General features: G+C 40.6%; 1 protein-coding gene and 1 pseudogene across 1 annotated transcript in view; one reads left to right on the top strand and one right to left on the bottom strand.

Moving 5' to 3' along the window:
- ZSWIM6 (zinc finger SWIM-type containing 6) overlaps positions 1-27,592 on the top strand; it is a 221,674-nt gene that overhangs the window by 40,306 nt on the left and 153,776 nt on the right. The window lies entirely within an intron of this gene.
- Positions 15,914-17,571, bottom strand: LOC129467599 (large ribosomal subunit protein uL3-like; annotated as a pseudogene).

Raw genomic sequence — 27,592 nt, 5'->3', positions numbered from 1 at the left:
GTCTCTGCCCCAGCACTCCACTGAACCTGCTAAAGATGCCAGTGTTGCTAAATTCAGTGGGCTCTTCATTCTTCGTCTTATTTGACAACTCAGTAGCACTGAACACAGCTGACCACTCTTTCTCATAACAGTCTTTACTGGACTTTGATAAATCAAGATCTGTTGGTTTTTCTCTTACCTCTTTGGTAACTCCAGCCTAGCCACCTTCTTCTTCCCGCTTTTCTGGACCCTTTTCCTACTCTCCTCTACTCTCAAACCACTATGTACCAGGTTCAAGTGTTCCTTCTCCTGAGCTTCAGACTCCTGTAGTCCACCTATTCATAGGACATCTTTATTTATTTGTTACACTTGTGCCTCAGACTTAACTATTTTCCTTTTGAACCTGCCTTTCTCTATTAGTTTCCTAGTTCTGTAAATGAGACCATCATTTATATCATTTCTGAGTTGTTCAAGTCAGAAAATTAGCAGCATCTTATCATTTTTACCTCTTCAATATTTCTTTTTTATTTAGTTATTTAATTTAGATATGAATTAAGACTTTTTGTGTTTAATTTGTAGAAAAATTTCTTAGAAAATTATAAATTATACAAGTCATGCATATGTTCTTATAAAAATAAAAATATTATCTCTTTGTTACCCATAATTTTCACCTCCTTTCTCCAGAACTAACCACTATTATCAGTTTGGTTGCATACTTCCAGAACTCTTTGTATTCATTTACATTAAAAAAATTAAAAAAAAAAATCTTATAGAGACGGGGTCTTAGTATGTTGCCCAGGCTGCTTTTGAACTCCTGGGCCCAAGCAGTCCTCCCACCTTGGCCTTTCAAAGTGCTTGGGATTACAGGCATGAGCCACTGCACCTGGCTCTATTTACATTTAAGTACTGATTTATTGAAGCTTTGATAGAAAGTGTCAGTAACCACTGGGTCTTTTTTTTTGGAGGGGGGAATATTATAACATTTTGACTACTAAATTTTCTTCTACTCAGGATTTCTTAAATGAATCCTTTCTTCATCATACTGCTGCTACCACTCGTGCCCTAAGTCTAATAATCATGTCTGGTTCATTGCAGTAACTTATTTTCTCTATTTCCACTCTTGTCACCGTGCAAATAACCTATCTTCTACATTGTTACCAAATGATCTTTAAAAATCAGCTAATGATGATAATCTTTTCTTGCTTAAAATCTTACTGATTTTTCGCCATTCTTAAGGCCAAAGTCTAAAATTCTTACTGTTGCCTACAAGGCCCTTCGTCATCTGGCCCCACCTACTTCTTTAATATCATATCTTACTTCCCCCACTCTTCAACAGAGAACTTTTTTTTGATATCTAAGATTTTTAGCATTAAAATTATAGGATGTAGTAGAAATGAAAGTTTAAAAATTTTGCTTATAAAATTAGTCTTCATTTTAATGTATTTATTCATAATTAGCTCACTTTATGCCTATATGTCAAATGAGATAGTTTTTGTTGGTGTTTATGAACTGTAAAACATTAACGTAAAATATTGTTTCTCTTTATGTTCCTATCATGCCTTTTGCTTTCATCTACTTGATAAAAGACACTATACATGTGGTAATAATTCTGTAGGAATGTTGGAGTAGAATGGACATGATTTTCTAATTTGGAATGTCCTTTGAATGGAAAATTAGAAAACAGTCCATAAAATAAACCATTATGTTAGGGGTGATATGTTCAGAAGAAAAGATTGCTTAGAACCTTTCTGGATCATCTGTAGAGGTCTTTTTAAATTCTTTATGCCTGTGTCTTTAGCTTCCATTTTAAGAAAACATATGGTGACCATAGAATTGTTTCTTATTTATATTTAATTTATGGGTAAACTCAGGGAATCTGCTATTTTCACAGTACTTTTGACATTCATACATTTTTCATATAGCCCTTCTGTCTGTAGGAGGGAGGTTAATGCCAAACACCATTATTACCTGTGAGGAAGACCATCGTTTTGTGATTGGACCCATACTAATATGAAATATGAATAGTTGAGCCATGAATCACATCATTTGTACTTGGTGGAGCAAAATTGCCAGCTATAATATTAAGGTTGTTTATTTTATTTTTTGAGACGGAGTCTCGTTCTGTCGCCCAGGCTGGAGTGCAGTGGCCCGATCTCGGCTCACTGCAAGCACCGCGTCCCGGTTTCACGCCATTCTCCTGCCTCAGCCTCCTGAGTAGCTGGGACTACAGGCACTGGCCACCACGCCCGGCTAATTTTTTTGTATTTTTAGTAGAGACGAGGTTTCACTGTGTTAGCCAGGATGGTCTCAATCTCCTGACCTCATGATCCGCCCGCCTCAGCCACCCAAAGTGCTGGGATTACAGGCGTGAGCTACCGCGCCCAGCAGGGTTGTTTCTTAAAGGTAAATAAGCTCCCTAAATTTGTCTGTAAATTGGAAGTAACTCCAGTGAAAATGCCAACAGGAATTTTTTTTTGGCTTGACAAACTAAGGCTAAAATTAATACAGAAATGAGCATACAATAATAGGAACACTGTGAAAAAGAAGAGTAATGAGAGGTGGGACCAAGTCTATAAGATATTAAAGGATAGTAAGCTACAATAATTAAAACTGTGTGATGAAGGCACATGTGTAGATCTAGATCAGTGAAATAAAATATGAAGACAGGAAACTGGAGACTGCAGAACACACAGGACATGATAAAAGTGGCATTTTAAATCAGTGAGGGAATTTATTCAAAGGGTGTTGGGATAACTGGGTAGCCATCTGGAGAAAAATAAAGTTGGATCTATAATTTATACCTCCACTAGAATGAAATTTAAATGGATCAAACTTTAAATTTAAAAGGCAAAGTCACAAAAGAAATAGAACTAAGCAGAGAAGAAAACTTTTATAGTTTAGAATGAAAGTTTTTTTTTCTTGACATAAAACCTTGAAGCAATAAAAAAAAACAAGATTCATAAGTTAGACTGTATAAAAAATAAAAGATTTTGCATACTTAAAACTACCACAAGCCACTTTGGGAGGTTGAGTCTGGCGGATCATGAGGTCAGATCGGAGACCAGCCTGGCCATCATGGTGAAACCCCGTCTCGAGACCAGCCTGGCCATCATGGTGAAACCCCGTCTCTACTAAAAATACAAAAATTAGCTGGGCGTGGCAGCATGCACCTGTAATCCCACCTACTCAGGAGACTGAGGCAGGAGAATCTCCTGAGCCCATGAGGCAGAGGTTGCAGTGAGCCAAGATCACGCCACTGCACTCCAGCCTGGCGACAGAGTGAGACTTCGTCTCAAAAAAAAAAAAAAAAAAAAACCCACAAGCAAAGTCAAAAGACAAGTTTGAAAAATGTTTACAGCTCAACAAAGATAGACAAATTTCCTTAATGTATGAAAAATGTCAACAAACCAATAAAAAGACTAGCTATTCATTAGAAAAATGGGCAAAGGACAAATATGGAGATTCACAGAAATGAGAGATAAATGTACATGATGAGAAGGTGAGGTGCTCACTTGATTTATAAGAGAAATGAAAATTAAAACTACACCAGATGCCATTTTTTAAAAACCTATCACATTGATAAAAATAAAAATTTAGCAAGTTGTTAGCCTGAATGGGGAGATAGGTACTCGAATTTTGTGTGGGAATGTAAATTAGGACAGTCTTTATGGAGGATAATTTTATAGAATCCATCAGATTTATAAATGCACAGACCTATTTGACCCAACAATTTAACATCCAGATTTTTATCTTATGCCAAACTGAAATAAAGAATGGCCAAGTTTTATTGAAGCATTGTTTATAGTAGCAAAACATTGGAAACAAGCTAAATGTTCATTATAGAAGACTGGTTAAATAAAAATTTGTCCATCCAAGATGGAGTAGCATGTAGTTATTAAAAAGGAATAAGGAAAATACTGATAGAGGATGATGTAGATATTAAATGGGGAAAAAAATAAAACACAAGATGTAGAACAGTATGTGTGTTTTGCTGCCATTTGAGTAGAAAGGAGAAAATACAGAAATATTTATATGTTGCTTGTATATGCATACAACATTTGTGGATGGATTCACAAGAAAATGATAACCTTAATTTACCTTGAGACAAACTGAGGGACAAGGACACCCTTTAATACCTTTTCAGATTTTTTTTTTTTTTTTTTTGAGACAGGGTTTTGCTCTTGTTGCCCAGGCTGGAGTGCAATAGCATGATCTCAGCTCACCGCAACCTCCACCTCCCAGGTTCAAGCTGTTTTCCTGCCTCAGCCTCCCAAGTAGGTGGGATTACAGGCATGCACCACCACGCCTGGCTAATTTTGTATTTTTTTTAGTAGAGACGGGGTTTCTCATGTTGGTCAGGCTGGTCTCGAACTCCCGACCTCAGGTGATCTGCCCACCTCGGCCTCCCAAACTGCTGGGATTACAGGCGTGAGCCACCACACCTGGCCACCCTTTCAGTTTTAAGCCATAATAAAAATTACATGAAATTGGGCTGGGCATGATGGCTCACTCCTGTTATCCCAGTGCTTTAGGAGGCTGAGGCAAGAGGATCACTTGAGGCCAGGAGTTCCAGACCAGCCTGGGTAATGTAGCGAGACCCTGTCTCTACAAGAAGATAAAAAAATTGGCTGGGTGTGGTGCTGCGTGCGTATAATCCTAGCTACTCAGGTGGTGGAGGTGGGAGGATTGCCTGAACCCAGGAGTCAAAGCTGCAGTGAGCTACTGTGATCATGCCTCTCTACTCCAGCCTGAGCAACAGGGTAAGATCCTGTCTCTGGAAAAAAAAAAAAAAAAGGAATTTAAAAAGATAAAGAATAGTTTGGAAGTTAAACATTAAGTCTGTCATTAAGTCTGTATCTTCAGTTTATTACTTCAGAAATGTTTTTCTTACTGCAGTTTCAAGGCTAGACCTCATGTAGGGAAATGTTTTTGTATCCTGGAAGCAATTTTTTGGATTTGTGAAGTGTTTTATTGCCTCTCTTTTCCTTTAAATCTTTATTGTCTAAACGGTTGCACTGAAGTAGACTGTCATCTTAAAATTGTAGGGATTTACTTGTGGTCGAGTAATCCATTGCCTTTTACAGTTTCATTTTTCCAAAGGGTCTTTGGACGACTAGTTTTGAGTTGAAAACTGTATGAAGACAAATAATTTAATACCACAAAGAAGTGAGGATCCTTTTTTTCTAGTGTGTATTGAAAACAGCTCTTTTAGGAATTTTTCATTTCCATTGGTTTTTGTCTTGTGATATATGTCTTTTCATGAGGGATAAATTATATTTGCACTCACTGTTTATGGAGTATCGAGTAAAAACTAGAACAAAACAGAATGAACCTTCCTATACAATGCCTTCCCACAAAAACAAACACCTCCCTCAAAAAATTTCTACTCTGAACATGAAAGTGCTTATCTGCAGCTTGACATTATTAGTATGTCTGAGTCCTAGGGTAGGTAGGAGATCCAGGTATTACCATTCAAAAGGAACTGAAAGTGTGAGTACTCTTTGAAAAAGGACTGTAAGCAATGCAAATGCCAAGTTACATCTGATAGACAGGCAAACTGTTAAGCCTGTTTTTGTGATATTTAAGGTGAGAAAATAGTTTTGCCTATTCTTTATGACTTGGAATAGCCTTAGGACTATTTCGTTCTGTTTATTACTCTGTCTTCATAGTAGATTTCTTTTTTTTTTTTTTTTTTTTTTGGACAGGGAGTTTCGCTCCTGTCACCCAGGCTGGAGTGCAGTGGCGTGATCACAGCTTACTGTAACCTCCGCCTCCCAGGTTCAAGCGATTCTCTTGCCTCAGCATCCTGAGTAGCTGGGATTACAGGCACCTGCCACCATGCCCGGCTAATTTTTGTATTTTTAGTAGAGATGGGGTTTTGCCATGTTGGCCAGGCTGGTCTTGAACTCCTGACCTCAGATGATCGGCCTGCCTCGGCCTCCCAAAGTGCTGGCATTACAGGCATAAGCCACCGTGCCCAGCCTACAGGCAGTCATTAGTAAGTACTCTTGTAGTAGTAGAGCCCCAGAATGTTTTCCTAACAATTAACGTCTGTGTACATTGGTTTTCTTGCTAGACTTAACTCTAATTTTTACAAGTACTAATATGTAGTATCCACTCATAGTATAGGACTTCAAAATCTGAGTGTATTGGGTATGTGGTATCAGCATCAGCATTCATATGAAGCCTGAGAGTCCTTTCTGTGTGTCAAGTCAGGAGGTGTAGGTGCAGGAAGTGCTGATCCTGATAGGATTGTTTGGCACCTAGCAGGTACTTAAGAAATGTTTATTGGAAAATGTTAACTTGAATCAAGGGAGATTATACTGTTATGCACTGGCCATTAAGTCTTCACTGTTGGCTTTTGCTCTCTTTGGTTTTTATGCCAGAGATTGCTAACCCCCCGTTTAGAATTGTTACTACAAGCATAAAATCATTCATGGGCCGGGAGAGGTGGCTCATGCCTATAGTCCCAGCACTTTGGGAGGCTGATGCAAGTATATCGCTTGAACCCAGGAGTTTAAGACAGCCTGGGCAACGTGGCAACACCCAGTCTCTACTAAAAAAAAAAAAAATTACAGGCCAGGTGTGGTGGCTCACACCTGTAATCCCAGCACTTTGGGAGGCTGAGGCAGGTGGATCACCTGAGATCAGGAGTTCAAGACCAGCCTGGCCAATACGTCGAAACCCTGTCTCCACTAAAAATACAAAAAAATTTAGCTGTGCATGGTGGCACGCACCTGTAATCCCAGCTACTCGGGAGGCTGAGGCAGGAGTATCACTTGAATCCGGGAGGCAGAGGCTCTAGTGAGCCGAGATCGTGCCCCTGCACTCCAGCCTGGGCAACAGAGTGAGGCTCCGTCTCAAACAAAACAAAACAAAAAACCAAAAATGAGCCAGGTGTAGTGGTGAGTGCCTGTAGTCCCTGCTACGTGTATTCATAAACATTTATTGTTCCTTGTAGTGTGTAATATATTTGTAGAATGAGTCATTCTGGGACTTACTTTTTAAAGAGTATTTTCCAAATTCTCTTTTAAAGTGAAAATCATCTTCAGCGTTTTTTCCCATTATGACTCTATTGAATTTAAATAAGGCAAGATACATCTATCCTACACAAAGCTCAAAATAACATTATGCATGTCATGGCTTCATATTAAAGGATGAATAAAAGTACATGCTTGCTTCAGTGGTGAGCAGTTGTCTAGTTTTATTTTGTTCTATTCTGTGACATGTGGCTACTTGGCTATGGAAAACTCACATACAGTATATTACCTCTTTGATCATCAGAGTGATATATTTTTCCCTGTTATTCAGCTGTAACTCCATATAGTCACCCTTTTGAATGCCACAAGAAGGGCTCTTTTTCCCTTTAGTAATTGAGGTATTCATGCAGTGTGGAGTGAATAGATCCCTCCATCACAGTGCATTATATAGTAGTTTTTTGTGTGGTTACATGTAATACAATACGTTCAAAACAAATGTAAAATTTACTAGGGGCTTTTCATGTGGAAGTAGAATGCAGATATCTTTCTTGATGTAACAAATGAATTTGGTTGTAGCTAACATGTGTTATACTAGTAAAGGTCCACCTGCTAAACTTTTTCTTTTTTTGTTGAGGTATAGACAGTAGAGTGATACCGATACATGAGGAAAATGAGAACTGGAATGCAGGCCAAAAGCTGGTCCTTTCCAGATGAATGCAGCCAAGACTAAGTAGCATCATGTTCATGTGATAGACAAGTGTGGCTGGTGATGGCTGGTCCTGCATGCTGTCTCATGCATGCCGATTCTCTCCACACATAGCTGTCAGTCATTGGGTGACAAAATAGCCAGAAAATGCATCTTTAATATTTTGGATTAGAAAGAGACAATCCTTTCTACCTCAACTTTTCTCTGATTATTTTTCAAAGGAATTGAGTAGTCTGCTGCCCCTTGGCATGGCACTCCGATCAACATTTATAATCTTAAGATGCATTTTTTTTTTATGATCAGGGACTCACCTAGAGTTACATAGCAATCAGTAATAAAATTGACTAGATTCTAATGATGCCGACAATTCTTTCTTTCTTTAATAATTTCTTCAGTTTTCCAAAATACAGCAGCAAAGTCATGATGCCTTATGTGTAGAAAGAAAAAATGTGAGCCGGGCGCAGTGGCACATGCCCATAATCCCAGCACTTTGGGAGGCTGAGGCGGGTGGACCACCTGAGGTCTGGAGTTTGAGACCAGCCTGGCCAACATGGCGAAACCCCTCTCTACTAAAAATACAAAAAAATTAGTTGGGCTTGGTGGTGCACTCCAGTAGTCCCAGCTAGTCGGAAGGCTGAGGCAGGAGAATTTTTAGACTCTGTCTAAAAATAAAAGAAAATAAAGAAAGAAATAAAGAAAGAAAGGAAAGAAAGAAAAAATTTGGTGTTTAGAGTGCATGGGGAAGTAGGTAGGAAATTAGGGAGCTAATTTATAGCAGATTAAGATACAGGGTGTCCACAAAGTCAGAGAACATAGGATGCTTCTAAATAACATGCTCAGTGTTATTTTCTTTAATCACCAAACACCTTTCCAGGTGAAGTTCCTTTAATTTCAAATCATTGAATCTCATTCTTAACCTGAAAGTGGTACAATAAATACAGTGTCCAAAAAGTCTGGACACACAGGGAAAATTGTGTGTTATTCAGTGATCATCTTACTTGAAAATGTAACTTACAGATTTTAAAAAAAGTTTATTGTATGTTTATTGAATTTTCAGACACCCTGTATTTTGCTTCTGTTTAGGATTTCCTTTCTTTTTAAGTTTCAGGCACAGTGCTAAAATAACTAGCTACAGTCAACAAAGAGACTAGGCAGCTGACAAGCAGCCCCCACCCCATTGGGTTAAAGGTCTAGGCAGCCTGTAGGTGGGAGGATAATGAAAGGCAGGTGATGGGAGTGGAGGACCATGTGGCTGGCTGGCTTTCTCTTTACCTCCAGCAGCTGGCGGTAGTCATAATTGAAATCTTGATCTTATTTTGAGTGAATGAAGACCTAGAAAGGTTGATAAATAACAATATTTGTTAATATTTCTTATTCTAATCTGGTACCTACTGATGTAGAAGAACTTTCTCTTTTCTTTTCTTTTTTCTTTTTCTTTTTTTTTTTGAGACGGAGTCTTGCTCCGTCGCCCAGGCTGGAGTGCAGTGGTGCAATCTCAACTCACTGCAACCTCCGCCTCCCCGGTTCAAGTAATTCTCCTGTCTCCTCCTTCTCAAGTCCTCCTGAGTAGCTGGGACTACAGGCACATGCCACCACGTCCAGCTAATTTTTGTATTTTTAGTAGAGACGGGGTTTTACCATGTTGGTCAGGCTGGTCTCGAACTCCTGACCTCAGGTGATCCACCTGCCTCGGCCTCCCAAAGCACTGGGATTACAGGGATGAGCCATCACACCTGGCCAGAACTGTTTCTTAGACATGCTAATACCTTTTGGGATTGGTTTAAGTAATAGGACATCTTATTTTTTAAAACAAAAAACTTATGCTAACATCAGTAATATTTCTACTGAGAAAAACTACTACTTTACTGACACCTAAGAATTCTGCCAGGTAAAATGTTGCTTTCTTTGCGAAAACAGAGCTCTTTGATCTTTGCTGGTAAAAATTCTTCTGAACTGAATAAAAGTTTTTAGAACATGCATGGTAGTGAAAAGTATACATAGCCCTTTGAGTCTGGGCAGGGAAGAAAGAAAATTCACAAAGGCTAAAACAAGCCACCACTCTCATAAAACCTGATGAACAGTTGAGTCTGAATTCGTGAGATTACGGGGTTTAGAAAATGTGAAGATGGATAGGTGACCAATTTGGCTTCAGTGAGATTATTATTTCTGTTTGCTTGGCTAAAACTCAGGTGCTGGTGGGGTGACTTTGAATGTTGATGGAATATTGGAACTTTTGTGTCCCCCAAACTGCTTAAATCTTAGATCTATTGGACCACATGTAAATGGCCCTCTTTTCATATTCACTTTTTTTGCTCTGACAGCTTGTAAAAATCTTGGAGGAGGCCGGGCGCGGTGGCTCACGCCTGTAATCCCAGCACTGTGGGAGGCCGAGGCAGGCGGGTCACGAGGTCAGGAGATCAAGACCATCTTGGCTAACACGGTGAAACCCTGTCTCTACTAAAAATACAAAAAAAAAATTAGCCGGGCATGGTGGCAGGCACTTGTAGTCCCAGCTACTCAGGAGGCTGAGGCAGGAGAATGGCATGAACCCGGGAGGCAGAGGTTGCAGTGAGCTCAGATCGCGCCACTGCACTCCAACCTGGGCGACAGAGTGAGACTCCGTCTCAAAAAAAAAAAAAAAAAAATTATTGGAGGAAACTCCTGCAGTCCTGTGCAGTCCTGGGGTTTGACTAAGTGGTCTGTGCAGCCCCTTCCATCTCTAAGGTACAGTGCAGGCTGTCATTTCTAATGGCAGAACACCATGGACACGGACAACACATATACTGGTTAATGATGTTTGGTATATTCTCTTCAAGAAGACAAATATTTTGAGAAAGATTTTCATCAAAAGTGGTAAAAGGGAAACATTTTAGAATTTAAAGGAGTTCTCCCAAGCCAGCATGTGTTCCTGGGTTGTCCGGGAAATTCTCGGCTCACTCTCGAGTTTGACATCACCTTTATAGATGCCCATAGTTGAAGCTTAACTATTTCAGGGCAGCATGATAAATGAGAAAAATAATGAAAGTCATCTGATTTGACAGAAAGAACACTTAATTTGTAGTTAGACCTGAGTTTAGATCCTGGTTTTAGCCGTTACTACCATTGTGACCTGGGGCCAGTTATTTAACTCCTGTGGGCCTCAGTTGCATTAATTGAGATAATTTGTTTCTAGTATCTTGGCCCCTGCATTAGCATTCTGTCAATCTTTTCTCTTTCATTGTTTCATACTAGAATGCACATCGTCTGTATAGCACATACTGTCTAACGTAACCAGGCAGCATAGTTTACTTGGCTTCTTCATTGAAAATCCATTCAGTTCTTTTGGGAGGCTTCCCTCAGCCCTTGTGCCCCAGGGTGTGCATAATCCTGCTAGCCATGGTGATGATGTCCACTTTCCTGGGTTTTATGGAGCAGCTACTGGCTCTCTTGTCTTTTGAATAGAGGCAAACACCACAGACTGTTGGTGCCTGATTGGATTCGACTCATGGCCAGCTTTGGATGTGGGGTTTTCAGTGGGGTTCTTGCACAGGCTCAGGGGAGAGCCCTCTCAATAGCCACACTTCTTGGGGTGGTGGGCACAGGTAGGCATGGGAGGGAATGGAAACAGTGGCACTGTTGCCCAGCAGTTAGACTATGCTAAAGATGGGAAATATGTGAGGCCTAATCTGCATTTGGTTTTCATATATTACATACTAATTAGGAACACATTTCAATGCTTTGAAGTTGTAAAAAGCTCTCCTGCATACATTCCAAATTGATGTTTCTCTGCCCTGGATATGCCATACATTTAGAGTACTACATCAGGGAAACACAGACCTCAGAAAGACCTTTGGTTTATCCCCGGTGCATCCGTGGACATTTCTCTTCCTGCTTCTGAGTTATTTGCCCTGAGTGATTTGCCTTTGCTTTGTACCTTATTAGTTTTTTTCTCTCTCTGTTTAAACAAGGATTAATGCTTCCTTTAATTGGGCTGTGGCTGTTTTACATGGATTGGTGATTGCAAAGCTTTCTGGAGCAGGTGTGGAGCAATGAATAGTCTTTTTAATTTCATTTTTTGATTTACATTTTTTTTATAACCACTTCTGCAACAAATGGTGAAACTCCATGGCTACCCTCTTTTTCAGTCAATGGTTAATGGTTTTTCCATAGTCCCCAGCTGCTTATCATGGGCACAGCTGACAAAACCAGAAGAGCCTTTCTAGTAAGGTGAGCTGAGCTGGCATTTGTGTAGGACAAAGGACTTTGGTAGAATTAGGGCTTTGACAAAGTGAACAAATGTAAAGGCAGCTGGAAACTTGAGTGTTGCTAATCAGGAATATATTTTGAGATTCTGAAGTTTCCAAAACATGTGTGTACTTAAGAAAAATAACCCAACAACGTGTGGGTTAATAGATTTTCCTGTTCTAAAAATCCCTTTGTGTGGGTTTTAAAGATGTTTTTCATACTTTTGAACAGTTTACTGTCTCAGAGAACACTACTAGCACTCATTTTATTTTTGAGGCTCTTTATCCACGTGCTCCTGCCAAATGCCCTCTACCAACTCACTCATTTATGGGCCGGTTCCTTTATCTTTAGTTGTTAAGACTCTTTTCAAGGGAGCCTTTGCCTTTTGTTGTATTATTTATGATATTGATAATGAGCACTATGTAGAGTTCAAAGGGACTCGTTCTGATTATTGAGAGTTTACTTCTCTGCTGGTAGTTGCTTATGTCAGAAAATAGCTTTCTATGGTAGATTGGCCATCTGCTTTTGGGAGAAATCTACACTTTCCCCCAGTCAGCAAATGGGTAATATGAGTAATAAGATACAGTAAATTGGCTGCCCCAACCAAACAGCATATTTATATAAGTTGCCTGAAAACTAGGGTTGTGTCCATTCCATGTTCTCTTCCATATCTCATGCTGATGAAACTTATGATTATTTTAGTTGTCACCTCTGTACTAAATAAAATAATGGGATATTTCAAATGTAAGAAATTGAGAAAAAGGGCCACGCGTGATGGCCCATGCCTTTAATCCCAGCACTGTGGGAGGCTGAGGCAGGTGGATTGCCTGAGCTCAGGAGTTCGAGACCAGCCTGGGCAACGTGGTGAAACCCCATTTCTACAAAAAATACAAAAAAGTTAGCCAGATGTGGTGGCATGCACCTGTGGTCCCAGCTACTTGGGAGGTTGAGATAGGAGGATCACCAACTTGGTGAAACCCTGCCTCTACTAAAAATACAAAAATTAAGTTGGGCACAGTGGCTCATGCTTGTAATTCCAGCACTTTGGGAGGCAGAGGTGGGCAGATCACCTGAGGTCAGGAATTTGAGACCAGCCTGGGTAACATGGTGAAACCCTGTCTCTACTAAAAATACAAAAAAAAATTAGCTGGGCATGGTGGCACATCCCTGTAATCCCAGCTACTCAGGAGGGTGAGGCAGGAGAATTGCTTGAACCCAGGAGGTGGAGGTTGCAGTGAGCCGAGATCACGCCACTGCACTCCAGCCTGGGTGACAGAGTGAGACTCCCTCTTTGGCGGGGGAAAAAAAGCACTTTCCTACTACCTAAGTTTTACAGAAGTGATATTTTACCCTTTCTCTCTCTCTCTCTCTCTTTTTTTTTTTTTTTTTTTTTGAGATGGAATCTTGCTCTGTTGCCCAGGCTGGAGTGCAGTGGCATGAACTCTGCTCACTGCAACCTCCGCCTCTTGGGCTCAAGTGATTCTCATGCCTCAGTCTCCTGAGTAGCTGGGATTACAGACACCCACCACGATGCCCAGCTAATTATTGTATTTTTCGTAAAGGTGGGGTTTCATCACGTTGGCCAGACTGGTCTCAAACTCCTGGCCTCATGTGATCCACCCACCTCAGCCTCCCAAAGTGCTGGGATCACAGGCATGAGCCACTGCACCTGGCTAAGTGCTGCTTTTTAAATCAATTGTGTGTTTGTAATAGTTTATACTCTAGAACTGTAAGGCAAAGCACTTAACACATTAAACACTACAAGTGTATTTAAAATTGTTTGAATTAGTGGCCTGTCAAAGCTATCCTTTGAAAAACAAAACAAAAAACCTACAAAACCATCTCTACTTTCTCCTTTTCCTCTTGGAAGTTGGAACAGTTCATATTTCAAAACCTTGCTGGAGCTAAGTTCTTAAAAAACCTTGAAAAGACTTACATCAAGTGCCACATACTGTTATAAAGGCTTTACATGTATTAATTTATTTAAAACTTCCAACAACCCTGTGAGAGATAAACCAAGGCACAGATATTAAATAATTTGGCTTTGGTCACACAACTAATAAATGGCAGAGCTAGTATTTGAATACTCAGTGCCTCAAAAATATCTATACTCTTAACTGCTTTGCTGTGTAGTGACAGAGCTTTGAGTTTTCTTGGATCAGAATTGTGGCTTTGGGCATTTTGCTGCAAGGAAACCTTAAAATGGAGATCCATTCTGTTTGCATCCATTGTTTGAAGTAGGAACAATTATGAAATTTGACAATTTGGTAAAATTGTGGAATTTTGAACTTATTTCTTTAGTCATTAGAAGGACTTTGCCTTTAATGTGGTTTTCGAATATTCTAGATCAGTGTTTCTTTATTCTTTGTAACTTAAAGATCTGTAAATGCGTTTTGGTGTACTGGGACACATACCTGCAAACTCATTCGGAGGGAAGAAATAAGAGAAGAGATGAAAAATGCCGAAAGTTACCATGTGTCAGTGGAATCTTGGTTGGTTCTTTCACCTTTGAGAGCACACTGTAGGGCTTCCTCTCACCTAGTTGGGGCTTGTCTTTTTAGGAAGGTGCTCTCTCACGAGAGACTTGTTTTCATGGTACCACATTTGTATCCTGAAGTACAAATATACTGTACTTTTCTTGAAGCTTTAAGAATCCTGCAGCTTGGCCGGGCGCGGTGGCTCACGCCTGTAATCCCAGCACTTTGGGAGGCCGAGGCAGGCGGATCACGAGGTCAGGAGTTCGAGATCATCCTGGCTAACATGGTGAAACCCTGTCTCTATTAAAAATACAAAAAATTAGCTGGGCATGGTGGTGGGCGCCTGTAATCCTGGCTACTCGGGAGGCTGAGGCAGGAGAATTGCTTGAACCTGGGAGGCGGAGGTTGCAGCCAGCCGAGATTGCACCACTGCACATGAGCCTAGGCGACAGTGCAAGATTCAGTCTCAAAAAAAAAAAAAAAAAAAAAAGACTGCTGCAGCTTGACAGAAAAGCTGGGAAAGCGAGAAAGTCTTCAGTGATGCAAGGTCTAAATGCATTTGGAAATTATCACGTGGACCAAAAAATCTTGAATCTCAGAATACAATTTTGACAGATTTATTATCTGTTCTATGTCTGTTTGCTCTGTCTTTGTGTTGGTCTTCCTGTGCAACTGTCAGTGTTGTCAGTAGAGGTTACAGCAGGCCACAGATATATCTTGATGAGGACATGCTGGGCAGAGAATAATTTCTTAGCCATGTGCTGTATATGCATGAGCCTTGATGTACAAAAGAGTGCATGTAGTTTTTGATCTGGGAATAAAAAAAGCAGGTTCTCTGACCATTCTAGGGAATTTCTGTAATGAGAACGTGTCATTAATGACATTTCCCGAGGGCATCTGCAGCATGAGACAGAATAGAATTTTTCTTTCTTTTTTCCATGTGCGATAGAGTCCCTTTCTTCATCTTCATTCCATATCTCCTTTCCTTTTCTCTGTCAGCCTGCCTGCCTGTCTGCCTGCCAGCCAGTCTGCCTGTCTATGTATACATCCCACCTTCGCAAACGTATTCATGGGCAGCTAGTCTGCTGTAATGATATTGTGACATTTCAGAGTAATCTACCATATTTGTTTTTTAAAGTTCATTTTTTTCTGTGCTATTTATTTTGACTAAGAAGGTTGCTGTAATTAACCCATACTTTTTAATCCTCTTGTGCCTTTTATAAGGAATAAAATTACTGCAATTCAGAAATAATGTAACTAGCATTGTACTCAAATCATAATTTTTTAAGATTAGATGCCTTCAGATACCTTATTCCTCCAATATTAAATTTGAATCTCCGACAGAAATATTTTTAGTGTTTTCCAAAATATTTTTAAAGTGAAAATGTAAGTTTTTATTTGCTTGTACTGTCTCTTCCCCGCTGCTCCTTGAATTTGCCCCTTGCTCTGGAGAGCCTACAAAAGTTAAAACTTTTGTGAATGGGCACTGTCAGAATGCTATCTCAAAAATGGTATTTTTTTTTTTCCAGTAGAAAATAACTTTAAGACCCCACCAGCTGCAAAAACTGTTCCTGGCATTAAGCTCCTTCTTCCTTTGCAATTCGGTCTTTCTTGAGTGGTGCCATGAATGCTGTCTTCTCCTTCATGGTTTGGAAGCAGCCGTGGCCAAACTTGGAGGTGGTGTCAATGAACTTAAGGTCAATCTTCTCCAGAGCCCGCCGTTTGGTTGGCACTGGCAAGGACTTGTGAAGGGCGAGCACTTGCTTCTTGGTGTCCACCACACAGTCTTTCAGCATGACAAAGTCATTGGTCACTTCATAGTGGACAAAGGCACCCAGAGGGTGGCTTGTCAGACAGGTCATAGTCAGTGGAGGCATTGTTCTTGATCAGTTTGCTGTCCTTGATAAAGTATCCCTGTCTGATCTTATAGATCTTCTTGTTGATCTCAGTGCGGTGATGGTAGCCTTTCTGCCAAACGCGTGCCACAGGGAAGGCCACAGGGGCAGGATGCTGTGCCCCAATACAGGCTACCTTGCACAGGCCTCGGTGGGTCTTGCGGGGCAGCTTCTTGGTGTGCCAACGACTGGTGACCCCTTTGTGGCCGTTGCCCTTGGTCAACCCGATGACGTCGGTCATCTCGTCCTGCCCAAACACTTTTTTCACAGGTACCTGCTGCTCGAGCCTCTCGTGGGCCCAGTCCAGCTTCTTGGCCACAGTGCCTCCCTTTACCTGGATCTCTGTCAGGTGGGCCTTCCTCTGGCGCAGAGGAAGCAGGCACATCTGGGTGTAGGCAATGATGCAGATGACTTGGCGGTACTTCTTCATGCTGCTGAAGTCCTTCTCCAGCTGCTTCTTGCCATCCTCATCCTGACATTTCTTGCAGTACTTGGTAAAGGCCTTCTTCTTAGATTTATGCCAGTTTTTATAGAAATATCTCTTGCACGCTTGCTGATGTGCTCAGTGAAGACAGTCTTGAAGGTCTGGAGGCCTCGAGGGGTTTCCACGTAGCCCACAGTGCCCACAACCACCACGGGTGGTGTCTCCACAATGGTCACAGCCTCTACCACTTCCTTCTTCTTCACCTTGGATCCTGGCCTGTCGACTTCCCGCACAATGTTGGTCATGCCAGCCTTGTATCCCAGGAAGGCTGTGAGGTGGACCAGCTTGGAAGGGTCATCCTTAGGAAAGCTCTTCACCTTCCCATGATGCTTCCCGCTGCGCTTCTGAGGCAGGAAGCCGAGGGACCCATGTCTGGGAGCAGAGAACCTTCTGTGAGACATCATGCCATGAAATCCTGCCAGTAGAGCAAAAAATGGTATTTTCAAAACTTTTTGAGCCAGGGATCCTCTTTGCCATCCAGTGGGCTTTTACAGGTCTACCTTCATTTTGCGTATATTTTCCTTCAAGATTGTATTTCCCTCATAGATTGACATGCATTCGTGTTTTGACATTGAAAATTTGATGAAGTACTTCTTCCAGATAGAACTAAGAAACTGTGAAATTGATAGGGTGACTGGAGTGTTATGTGAGATATCTTTATGTATAGATACTCTAACTTGCAATGTTGTCTTTTCTAGTAGTGTTGATGAATTTGCAATGATGAGTCTGTAGCTTTCTGCTGATTTCTCTAGTAGTATTGGAGAAAGATGGAAAGCAACACATGGTAGTTGCATCCAAACTGGCTACAGGCATGCATCTACATACCTTTTTCTCCTGTATCTTTTATCCTGTAAAGTGGTGTTTGTGATGAATATGCCTGTTCTGGAGTATGTCTTTAAAATTTTTTTTAAATGATTATATGAAAATCTATCTTTCTATAGGGAATTCAGACAACACAGAAAATTGTGAAGAATCAAAAATCATGGTTAACAGTTTGGTGAGACAGGAGTTGTCACTCTTAACAGTTTGATAATATGCACGCATGTGCGCTCACATGCACATACCAAAACGATACACACATGTCACTCTCATGATATAATGTAAGTGAAGCTGTATAACTTCACATTCTGTTTACCAGCCTTTATTTATTTATTTATTTATTTATTTATTTATATTGAGATGGAGTTTCGGTGTTTTTGCCCAGGCTGGAGTGCAATGGCATGATCCTAGCTCACTGCAACCTCCGCCTCCCAGATTCCAGTGATTCTCCTGCTTCAGCCTCCTGAGTAGCCGGGATTACAGGCATGCGTCACCACCTCCCGCTAATTTTGTATTTTTAGTAGAGACAGGGTTTCTCCATGTTGGTCAGGCTGGTCTCGAACTCCCAACCTCAGGTGATCTGCCCACCTCGGCCTCCTGAAGTACTGGGATTATAGGCATGAGCCACCGCGCCCAGCCCATCAGCCTTTATTTTTTAACTCAATACTTTGGCTATTTTTCCATGTTAATGAAGATGATCTAAAATGGCCATGTTGTGTTCATATATATAATCTGTTTCTCAATACATTTATTTATTTATTTATTTATTTATTTATTTATTTATTTTGAGACAGTCTCGCTTTGTCACCCAGGCTGGAGTGCAGTGGTGCGATCTCAGCTCACTGCAACCTCCGCCTCCCGGATTGAAGTGATTCTCCTGCCTCAGCCCTCCTGAGTAGCTGGGACTACAGGTGCACGCCACCATGCCCGACTAATTTTTTTTTTTTGTATTTTTAGTAGAGACGGGGTTTCACCACCCTGGTCAGGCTGGTCTCGAACTCCTGACCTCATGATCCACCCGCCTCGGCCACCCAAAGTGCTGGGACCACAGGCGTAAGCCACTGCACCCGGCCTCTCAATACCTTTTTAATAGGTATTTAGTTTTTCACTATTATGAACAATTCTACAATAAACATATTGGTGTATTCATCTTGCCCACTTACATTCTGAGGGCAAATTTCTAGAAGTAGAATTGCTTATACAATTTTATTTTACATATAGTTATGCTTTATAGGAATATATTGAGAAATGTTTAATTTTTTATAGTCAGCACTCCCAGAAAGCTGATAATTTGTGCCTTTAAAAACCTACTTTTAGGCCGAGCGTGGTGGCGCATGTCTGTAATCCCAGCTGCTCAGGATGCTGAGGCAGGAGAATCACTTGAACCCGGGGGATAGAGGTTGCAGTGAGCCGAGATCGCGCCATTGCACTCCAGCCTGGGTGACAGAGTGAAACTCTACCTCAAAAACAAAAAGCAAAAAAAAAATCTACTTTTAGATGGAATGTACTGTGCATCCAGTAGGGCAAAAATCATTCAGATTGCTAGACTTGAGGGTTCTTGGGTCTGGTTTTTTGTAACTTTTTTGTCTTCTTCTTTACGTCTTTTCCAAATATGCTGCTTTTAATCTACAGGGGGCTTGGAAACAATATAACCAACCTTATTATATGATGTATAAAATAGAAGCAAGCAACCCGAGTCAAAGTATGTGGAGTGTTCTAGTGGTAGGGGTGGGATAGGAACATTGTTGGCTGATTGAATTTTGCATAGGTAAGGACTTTATTTTAGTTTGGGGAATATTTATATTGATGCTCTGTTTGATTAAATTATTTCTGTTACAGAGCAGCCATTTATTGATGAATGTAGGAGACAAAGCCATATAAATGGAGATAAAAGGCAAGCTCTTATGATTAAAAGAAAATTCCCATCCTTTAGATTACACCAGTACTCCCAGGAATTACTAGTGCAGTGTCTGCCTCCTTACTCCTTCCTTGTCTGGCACATCCCACTTGGAGTGCTCCTTTTTGGGAGAGCGGGCACTTGTCTCTGGACATGTGCCCTGGGCTGTCAGGCAGTGTCTTCTCCAGGGCTGGGAGTGAAGACTCAGCCAAGTCCTGACTGCTTGCACCCTGGCACCACCAGCATGGGAAGAATTCCCTGGCCTGCTAAGGAATACTAATTCTTCCTCCAGTATTGACTGTTTGGTTTATACCAGCACTGGGTCAGTCCTGAGAATTCAGAGCTGACTCAGACCTTTTCCCCATCTTTTGGGGCTCACTGGGTGGAAAGTAAGATGACTCACGTTAAGTACCCTCTGAATGGTGTATATGGTATATATGAGGGGGGAATTATCAGTTCTTCCTGTGGATCTGTGAAGTTGTCCAAAAGAGAAAGGGACACTTGGATTCAGTAATGGCAAATGAAAGGAATTAACAAGGCAAATACTGGCCAGGCGCGGTGGCTCACGCTTGTAATCCCAGCACTTTGGGAGGCCGAGGCGGGCGGATCACGAGGTCAGGAGATCGAGACCACGGTGAAACCCCGTCTCTACTAAAAATACAAAAAAAAAGTTAGCCGGGCGTGGTGGCGGGCGCCTGTAGTCTCAGCTACTCAGAGAGGCTGAGGCAGGAGAATGGCGTGAACCCGGGAGGCGGAGCTTGCAGTGAGCCGAGATCGCGCCGCCGCACTCCAGCCTGGGTGACAGAGCGAGACTCTGTCTCAAAAAAAAAAAAAAAAAAAAAAAAAAAAAACAAGGCAAATACTGTTAGGAGGGCTTACAGGTGGTTGGCCAGAGGAGGGGGTATGGAAAGGCATTCTAGGCAGCAAGTAAAGCTTGTGCAAAAATGTGGGAGTCTGAAACAGTTATCCCCTTTTTCCAATTCAGATTCTGCACAGCTGCTACAGGGGGTACCAAGTGTTAGAGGATGGTGCTGCAGAAGAGGAGATGGCAGAGGCAGGTCAGACCATAGTGGACCTTGTGTGCCATGATGAGGAGTTGAACTTGATCCTCTGGGGACAGAAGACTGTCATCATGAGGATTTAATTAGCTCTGTGCTTTGATGTATGGGCACAGTCATGGTGAACAAATGAAAGCCCATTGTGCTCATTTTGGGGAGTTATAAAATCACTTTTATAAGTTAGGGGATGTGTTAAGCATTAGTACCAAAGGGGGTACATTTATAATGCAACTCATCCTCCTTTCAGTGCTCTCATGGCCTGGAAGGTGAGCAGAAAGAATCCTTTAATAAAGGGGGCACAATTCCAGTCAGATTGTGTAACTTCTCAGTGCTAAGACAACTTCTCTAGGTGGTCCAACTTGGTGAAGGTATAAAGGTGTGTTGGTGGGGGGCACTGGGTGTGTCCTTGCCCAGTCTTGCCTGACAGACCAAGAGAGGACAGACAGCAGGCTATGTAAAGAGTAAGAGCAGTCTTTGTGCAGTGCAAAAAAAGGCCATTTGCTGTGCATTGATTTTTTTCCCCCCATTCATACCTGTACACAGATACGGATCTATCAGGGTATCATTTTTGAATACTGAGTTAAGCAATATCAGAGTTAAGATAAAAATCAACGGTTTAATTGATTAAATGAGCACAGGGCTATACACATGATGATAGCTCAGTAACTGATTTTTTAAAAACATGAGTTTAAAACAATGGATTTCAAATATTGAAAAACACTCGGTTAAAAATTTCTATGCTGCTTTTTGATATATCAGGAAAGATTAATATTTCTAATTTCTAATTTATAAATTAAGATATTCTATTCACTTGACCTGTTAAGCAAAGTTTTTATAAGTAAGCCACAGTAGGCCATGAACTACATTAGTTATCTGATATTAGAGTGTTCTCAGAGAATTTATTTTCCTACAAAATTATTCAGATGGAGTAAAGAAAATTGCTTTACTCAGTGCGGGTGGGGGTGTAGTGGGCTGTTGACTTTGAATACTTTATTAAGCTCTTTTTTTTTAAATGGGAGGTATTGATTTAAGGCATTCTAAATCATTTATTAGATCAGTATATTGCTTAGAAACTAAAAGATCTGGAGAGTTTGTGCTTCTGTACAAGTCTACAGATAAACCGAGATTGGAAAGTACAGTCTGGTGTTTGGAGGCAGACATGATCTTGGGCAGGGTGAACCAGAAGGCTGGATTTGGCTTCTACTTACACCAGCATTGCTAGCTGTGGGCTTTGGATCTATTACTTTTCTTTATCACCTTCATCTTCCTCATTTGTAAAATTATCCCAACAACACGTAACCTTCCTGACCATGCATATTTATTTTGAGAATTGAATGTTTTTTGGCCAGGCGCAGTGGCTCACGCCTGTAATCCCAGCACTTTGGGAGGCTGAGGCGGGCGGATCACAAGGTCAGGAGATCGAGACTATCCTGGCCAACATGGTGAAACCCTGTCTCTACTAAAAATACAAAAATTAGCTGGATGTGGTGGCACACACCTGTAGTCCCAGCTACTCAGGAGGCTGAGGCAGGAGAATCACTTGAACCAGGAGGCGGAGGTTGCAGTGAGCCGAGATCGCGTCACTGCACTCCAGCCTGGTGACAGAGTGAGACTCTGTCTCAAAAAAAAAAGAGAGAATTGAATGTTTTCATTCAAATGTGAATAAAACATTGTATTTAACTTGGAAATTCTGAACAAATGTAAGATGGCAGTGTTGGTGACAGATTCTTTTCTCAATGGCATAGTGTTATATTTTAGTTTCATTCATACTGGCCTGGTTTAAATGGTTTACCAAGGTTGGTGGGTTATCTACACTTCAAAATTAATTAAACATTTTAAAATTAAGTTTTTGGTTAAAATTTTTACCTGTTGCTAAATAAAAAATATACAGAAAACACAGATTTTTTTGGGAGAAGGGGGAGTTAAATGAATTATTCTTCAATGTCTTCCAAATATTCCTTATTAAATTGTTGAAGTGGACATAGTTATTCTCTTAGGAGTATTATAAACATAATAACAATAAATTTGTTTGCCCTTACAGAGTTTAAAATGATTGTTACCAGTTTACAGGTTAGGTAGGGAACTGCTTCTCAGAGACGGTAATGACTTACCCATGATTGTCCCAATATTCAGCAGTAAGAAAAGACGTGGAACTAGAACTGAGTTCTGTTGCCATATTGTCAATATTTGGCTGAATTTGTTTGTTGTACAAAATAACCAGGTTTTTCAATTTTGGACATTGATTTAGACTCAATCTAAAAACCATTAAATTAGTTCAGGCTGTACCTTCCTGTCCCCCAAAAACATTATCCCAGTTATGTGTAATACTGTATATATATCTAAAACATCTTATACAAATGTTTTTATGTAATCAAAATGAATTTTCTTAAATTTAAATAAATTGGATTTACCACTGATAAATTTGATTTTAATCAGATTCACCTTGAGTGTTTTATTAGGGAGTTAGTGAAGTGCCCCCAGGGGGTGACAATCATGACTATAAATCCTCATTTCAGGAGAAAAATGGCAGTTTGTTTTTGTTGGTCTGCACATGCTGTGAATCATCAGCCCTGCAGTAGGGTCCTCCAGGGACTGTGGCATGCACAGCCCATCAGTGACAGCCAAGCTGTTGTGAGTGACTTCTTCTTCTTTTTTTTTTAAGAGGCAGGTTACTTTATTTGTTTTTAAAACATGAACCTTTAAAAGAATTCCGAAAGTAGCACACACATTGAAAACTATAATCAAACATACTAAAGGAAAATGTTAAGTGACTCCTAAAATTTTAGCATAGAAGTAATCTCCACCTAAATTTTGAATTAAATCTTTTGTTGTGAGTGACTTCTGAAGGGGATGGAGTCCTTGTTGCCTTTTTAGCTCACTAACTCCAAGTGTAGAGAATGGGCTCTATGGTCCAAATCTACTTAATCCACGTTGAGAGGGAACAGAAAAGGAGTTTGGTCCCAGTGCCTAGCACAGAAAGAAATGAAATTTACCTATTAATGTAACTATTAAGAGACTTCCCACTTTACCTTCAAAACAAAAGGAATATCATTTTCATGTCTATACTTAGTCTTCCCTGCTGCCCTGTAAGCCTCTAGTTGCAAAACAGAATCTCAATAGTATTTCAGAGAATGGGACTTCTTGCCACCTGATTCCTGTGAAACTCTTAAGTGTCTTGGGCCCTGCTCTCTTGCTGTGGTTCCAGTTGTTGTGTGGAGTCTCACAGCAGGGGTCCCCAACCCCCGGGGCCATGGAACCCTACGGGTCCCTGGCGATTTAGGAACTGGGCCACACAGCAGGAGGTGAGTGGCAGGCAATTGAGCATTACTGCCTGAGCTCCGCCTCCTGTCAGATCAGCAGAGATTCTGATTCTTATAGGAGGGTGAACCTTATTGTGAACTGTGTATGCAAGGGATCTAGGTTGCACACTCCTTATGAGAATCTAATATCTGATGATCCGAGGTGGAACAGTTTCATCCTGAAACTGTCCACCTACCCCTAGTTCATGGAAAAATTGTCTTTCATGAATCGGTCCCTGGTGCCAATAAGGTTGGGGACTGCTGCCTTTATAGTGTCAGCTCTCCTTGAGCAACTAGCCAGGCAATGTTGTATAGTGCTTAAGATTTGGGAGCATGAAGTTCTGCATTTGAATCCTGGTTCCAGCACTTAGTAACTCTTGACCCTGGGCAAGTAACTTAATCTCTTGGAACTTCGTTTTTCCTCATCTGTAAAATGCAATAAAATATTTATCAACATGCTTATAAAGTGCATAGCACAGTATTGTGGTACCTGATTAGCCCCAGCAGAGGTTCATTACAATTTTGATTCTTAGGATTAAAGTAAACATTGTATAATTTCAGTTCTGAGAATAAATTTCTCTGAGTTATGAAGCAAACTGAATTTGTGTACTGGTGTCATTAGGATGCTTTTTAGTGAGAGAAGGAAGGATGACCTTGAGCTTATGGCAGACTGGTAGTGCAGCGGGCTGAAGGAGAGCAAGTTGTGTATAGTTGGTTGATTTTTTTTTTTTTTTTTTTGAGACAGAGTCTCGCTCTGTCACCCAGGCTGGAGTGCAGTGGTGAGATCTCGGCTCACTGCAACCTCCGCCTCCTGGGTTCAAGTGATTCTCCTGCCTCAGCCTCCCAAGTAGCTTGGACTACAGACGCATGCCACCATGCCAGGCTAATTCTTGTTTTTTTTTTTTTTTTTTTTTTTTTTTTAGTAGAGATGGGGTTTCACCATGTTGGGCAGGCTGGTCTCAAGCTCCTGACCTCAGGTGATCCGCCCACCTCAGCCTCCCAAAGGGCTGGGATTACAGGTGTGAGCCACTGCGCCTGGCTGTGTATGTTTTTTTTTTTAAAAAGGATACTCAATGTCTATTATTTGAAAAATGTGTTTTATTTGAAAACACTGATTTTGTCTAAATATGGATTAAATCCTAATATGTGACTTCATTGAGAAAATTCCTAGCGTTGGCATTCCAGTTTATCTCACACACTGAAATCTCTTTATTTACCACAACAGATTCCATCTCTGTCTTTTGACTGAGGTGAAAACATAAGACCTTCTTTTGCCTTTTCCACAATCTGTCAACACCTACTGAGTTGGACAAAAGGTTTAAGCACAGTGAGGCTTCATCTTCATGTTCCTGAGGGACCAGAATCCTCTGGTTACAAAGCCCTCAGAGGTAAATTCTTAGTGGGGACAATGTACAGTATCAGTGTGCATTCAGGGTTGGTGTTTCTTCGGCTATCTGAGTAACTTTGAACATTACAAAAAGAAATGAAAAACAATCAAAATCTCTTGTCCTAAACATTGTAATTGGTTTCTCCAATTTCTACTTCCCACGTCTGAATGAACTTGTAAGAAGAAAATGCTTCCTCTGTAGGTGGCCTGGTCAGGTTGGCCTGATACCTGGAGTGAAAAGATTGGAACAGAGTAAAGAGCACAAATCTGGGACCCTGGAAAACTGCCCTCTGGTCCTGGTTTTGCTGTTTAATGATTGTTATAACTAAACAAGGCAGTTTGCAGATCTGGCTTTAGTTTTCCTACCTGTACATTTAGGGGTATAGATGATCTCCAGAATTATGGAATCACAGGGTTGGAAGTAGCTTTGTGCAACCTTCCTAAAGAGCATGGACATGATCTTTGAAGCAGCCTTGACAGGTCGCCATTCTATCTCCATTTGTCTGTGTTCAGCCTTTGCTTGGCTTCCACTCTAGAGATGGGGAACCGTTGGTTTTCAAGGTAGTTTTGAGCAACTTAATATTAGGTAGCTTTTCGTAGTGTATGCATTCCTTGCCCTCTTGTAGTCCTAATTCTATGTTTTTCATCTTTTATGTGACAAATCTTTAGATATTGAACAAGAATTATGTCAGTTCTCTTTCCAGTTACGCTGCAAAAGCTGTGTCTGCCCTCCCTCCCTCTATGATGTGATTTCAGACCCTTCACAATTATGCTAGCTTTCCTGAAATGTTCCAGTTTTTCATTGCCACTTTTAAAGTGGGATTCTCAGGAAAGCATATAATACTTCAGATAGGATGTGAGCAGCACAGGGCATGCTAAGAAGGTTTAAAAACTGTAATTTGATGAGTACAGCCCAAGTTGATTTTTTGTTGTTACTGGTTTCTTTTATAGACAACATCTGTGTGTGACATACTTGATGTTTTATTTCACATGGATTGATTGCTCATAAGCAAGGCCTCATGTTATAGATGGGCAGCTTATTTTTTTGGCCCTTGGCAGTGCTTTATATTTTTTCTTTTGTGGATTATTTTATATCTGCTCCTTGTTCTGCCTGCTGAATCCTTCTGAACCTTTCATCTGCTCTGGGAATTAGTGATCCTGTCAGGCTGTTGTCTCCTTATTATCCTGACTGATCATACCTTTGAGTCCATCCCAAGTGGTTGATAAAAACGTTGACCAGGGCAATGTCAAGTAGAGGCTCTTGTGGTAAACTGCTGGGGTCTTTCTGCTGTCTTTACATTTGACTGGTGGGGAACCCTGACAGTGTTTCCAGGCTCCTATTGACAATGTGTTTTTATTCTTGGTTAGATTTAATTTAGATGTAATTTGTCTTGCTCTGAAGTCTTGAACTCAGTTTGTTTTCTCGTTAATTTATCGTCTTCTGTTTTGAAAATTCTGTGTTTGTTTTTATGTGTATACACATTTGGATTAGTGGTGTTAGCTATTTTCCCCCCGACAATTATTATGTTCTAGTTAGCTTTTGCTTTAGTGGTCTTTACTAATACTGCCACCAACCCCTCACCTATCTTTTCTTTTCTTTTCTTTTTTTTTTTTTTTGCATTCCTGACCTGGAGTGCCTAGTACTGAGTGCTAAATGGGGGTTGGGATGGTGGTGCTGGTGGAGCAACAGAAGGAAGAAATTTCTTAAGTTAAGAAGGTTTCCAGTCTTTTTTCCAGAGGTACCGCTACAAATACATGTCAAGATTTTTCAAAAGACTGTAACTTTAAACAGTTTAAGAATATTCTGTTGGAGATAAAGTTTAAAAAGCAATTCATAAAGAGAAACATACTGAAGTCTTACTCCAGATATCCTGATGGATGCTGTATGTTGAAAAAATTACATTTTAGAAAATAAAGGGTATATAGATACCCTTTATTATGAGGTTTCATAAAATATCTCATGTAATGAGGTATATGAGATAGGTTAAAAAATCTGAATGACATTTACCTGACAAATAGCTAGTAAAAAACATACTGTATAAGAATGTAATAGGATAATGGTGCATCAGAAATACTACATAAATTATCTGTCTAAAGAGAGGTGTCAGGGTTTGACATGGAGATAGTTTATAGGGTAGGCCACATCTGCATTATTGTGTTTTGTAACTTGTTCTTTGTAATATAATTTACTTAGTTGCATCAACCTATATGACCTTTTCTTAATTTGATGTACTACAAAAGAAGCTTTAGCATAAATGTTTTCAAAATAATATCACTGCCCAAATGTCCCATTAAGTCAAGCATTTTATGAATCAGTAAGACCAGTCTCCTCTCCCTGCTGTCATTTCTTTTGTCCTTCCCCTTTTCTCCCTCCTGCCAAGTACTTG

This window comes from Symphalangus syndactylus, chromosome 18 (genome assembly GCF_028878055.3).
Source record: "Symphalangus syndactylus isolate Jambi chromosome 18, NHGRI_mSymSyn1-v2.1_pri, whole genome shotgun sequence".
In the NCBI taxonomy this organism is placed as follows: domain Eukaryota; kingdom Metazoa; phylum Chordata; class Mammalia; order Primates; family Hylobatidae; genus Symphalangus; species Symphalangus syndactylus.
The sequence above is the reverse complement of the archived record's forward strand: the minus strand, read 5'-3'. Positions and strand labels throughout refer to the sequence as shown.